The sequence below is a fragment of the Podarcis cretensis genome (genome assembly GCF_951804945.1).
Source record: "Podarcis cretensis genome assembly, chromosome: 2".
Taxonomy (NCBI): domain Eukaryota; kingdom Metazoa; phylum Chordata; class Lepidosauria; order Squamata; family Lacertidae; genus Podarcis; species Podarcis cretensis.
The window spans coordinates 12,883,843-12,887,094 of record NC_137171.1 but is presented as its reverse complement, the minus strand read 5'-3'; positions in this window follow the sequence as shown (position 1 = coordinate 12,887,094).

The following is a 3,252-nucleotide window of genomic DNA, read 5'->3' as shown; positions in this document are numbered from 1 at the left end:
TTAATTCAAACTCAAAGAAAAAAAGAGGGGTAGTAATCTATGTGAAGGAGAAACTAGAACCCAAACAAATTTGCAAGGATGAGGATGGAAGAGTTTTAGGAATTCAAATTAACTTCCAGGGAGAGAAAATAAACGTGGTAACAGTCTATGCCCCAAACTCAAATAGAATGGAGTTCTTTAAAAAACTGGAACAATCTTTATTAGAGCTAGACAACAATAAACTGGTCTTACTTGGAGATTTAAATGCGGTTCCGACGCCAGAACTAGATAGAAGTACAAGAAAAAAGAACATAAATCAAGGGAAATTACCGAAATCGTTTAATGATCTGGAAGAAAATCTGGACCTAATAGATATATGGAGATACAAAAACCCTACAACGAAACAATTTACCCATTTCTCTGAACCACATCAGAGCTGGAGCAGGCTGGATCAGATATGGATCTCAAGAGAACTAATAATAAGAACGGAGAAGTGCGAAATTCTACCTAGAACCTTATCGGATCATAGCCCAATAACATTACAATTAAAGTGGAAGATTCAAGGGCTGTACAGATGGAGAATGAATGACTACCTACTTGAAAAAGAAGAAGTGATCAAAAAAGCTAAAATTACCATTAAAGACTACTTTGACTTAAACATCAACAAAGGGACAGGTATAGACACAGTATGGGATGCTAGCAAGGCTGTGTTAAGAGGCCTCCTGATACAACAAAATACCCAAAGAAAAAAGGCTAAAGAGAAAAAAAAAGAAGAATTAATCCATCAATTGAAAGAATGCGAAAAAAATATGATAAAAAACCCAAATGACGATGGCTATAAGCAACAATATAAAACGCTCCAAACAGAATACTCGATATTAATAAGCCAAGAGGTGGAATGGGGAATAAAGTTAATGAACCTGTCTGTTTCCACCGAAAAACCTTTCAGGGGAGCATTTGCAACAGTTTGGCACCATTTTTGAATGAATTGCAGAACGTCAGACATTTGCTGAAATTGTGACCGCGCGGCTTAGGGATTTTTTCAACAAAAAGTTGTTCGGACGTTGAGGGCTAATTCTGTTTCAATGATAAAAACCCATCTGTTTCCACCGAAAAACCTTTCAGGGGATCGTTTGCAAGAGATTGGCACCAATTTTGAATGAATTGCAGAACGTCAGATTTTTGCTGAAATTGTGACCGCGCGGCTTAGGGATTTTTTCAAAAACAGTTGTTCAGACGTCGTCGGCTAATTCTCTTTCCGATAATAAAACCCCATCTGTTTCGACCGAAAAATCTTTCAGGGGATCGTTTGCAACAGACTGGCACCATTTTTGAATGAATAGCAGAACGTCAAATATTTGCTGAAATTGTGACCGCGCGGCTTATGGATTTTTTTTAAAAAAAGGTGTTCGGACGTCGTTGGCTAATTCTCTTTCCGATAATAAAAACCTGTCTGTTTCCACCGAAAAACCTTTCAGGGGATCGTTTGCAACAGTTTGGCACCATTTTTGAATGAATTGCAGAACGTCAGACATTTGCTGAAATTGTGACCGCGCGGCTTAGGGATTTTTTCAAAAAAAAGTTGTTCAGACGTCGTCGGCTAATTCTGTTTCAATGATAAAAACCCATCTGTTTCCTCCGAAAAACCTTTCAGGGGATCGTTTTCAACGGATTGGCACCATTTTTGAATGAATTGCAGAACGTCAGATGTTTGCTGAAATTGTGACCGCGCGGCTTAGGGAATGTTTCAAAAAAAAGTTGTTCGGACGTTGAGGGCTAATTCTGTTTCAATGATAAAAACCCATCTGTTTCCACCGAAAAACCTTTCAGGGGATCGTATGCAACAGTTTGGCACCAATTTGGAATGAATTGCAGAACGTCAGATTTTTGCTGAAATTGTGACCGCGCGGCTTCGGGATTTTTTCAAAAAAAGGTGTTCGGACGTCGTCGGCTAATTCTCTTTCCGATAATAAAAACCCATCTGTTTCCACCGAAAAACCTTTCAGGGGATCGTTTGCAACAGTCTGGCACCATTTTTGAATGAATAACAGAACGTCAAATATTTGCTGAAATTGTAACCGCGCGGCTTACGGATTTTTTCAAAAAAAGTTGTTCAGATGTCGTTGGCTAATTCTCTTTCCGATAATAAAAACCCATCTGTTTCCACCGAAAAACCTTTCAGGGGAGCATTTGCAACAGTTTGGCACCATTTTTGATTGAATTGCAGAATGTCAGATTTTTGCTGAAATTGTGACTGTGCGGCTTAGGGATTTTTTTTAAAAAAAGGTGTTCGGACGTTGAGGGCTAATTCTGTTTCAATGATAAAATCCCATCTGTTTCGACCGAAAAACCTTTCAGGAGATCGTTTGCAACAGACTGGCACCATTTTTGAATGAATAGCAAAACGTCAGAGTTTTGCTGAAATTGTGACCACGCGGCTTAGGGATTTTTTCAAAAAAATTTGTTCAGACATCGTCGGCTAATTCTCTTTCCGATAATAAAAACCCATCTGTTTCCACCGAAAAACCTTTCAGGGGATCGTTTGCAACAGATTGGCACCATTTTTGAATGAATTGCAGAACGTCAGAGTTTTGCTGAAATTGTGACCGCGCGGCTTAGGGATTTTTTCAATAAAAGATGTTCAGACGTCGTCGGCTAATTCTCTTTCCGATAATAAAAACCTGTCTGTTTCCACCGAAAAACCTTTCAGGGGAGCATTTGCAACAGTTTGGCACCATTTTTGAATGAATTGCAGAACATCAGATGTTTGCTGAAATTGTGACCGCACGGCTTAGGGATTTTTTCAAAAAAAGTTGTTCAGACGTCGTCGGCTAATTCTGTTTCAATGATAAAAACCCATCTGTTTCCTCCGAAAAACCTTTCAGGGGATCGTTTTCAACAGATTGGCACCATTTTTTAATGAATTGCAGAACGTCAGATGTTTGCTGAAATTGTGACCGCGCGGCTTAGGGAATGTTTCAAAAAAAGTTGTTCGGACGTCGTCGACTAATTCTCTTTCCGATAATAAAAACCCATCTGTTTCTACCGAAAAACCTTTCAGGGGATCGTTTGCAACAGTCTGGCACCATTTTTGAATGAATAACAGAACGTCAAATATTTGCTGAAATTGTGACCGCGCGGCTTAGGGATTTTTTTTTAAAAAAGTTGTTCGGACGTTGAGGGCTAATTCTTTTTCAATGATAAAAACCCATCTGTTTCCACTGAAAAACCTTTCAGGGGATCGTTTGCAACAGTCTGGCACCATTTTTGAAT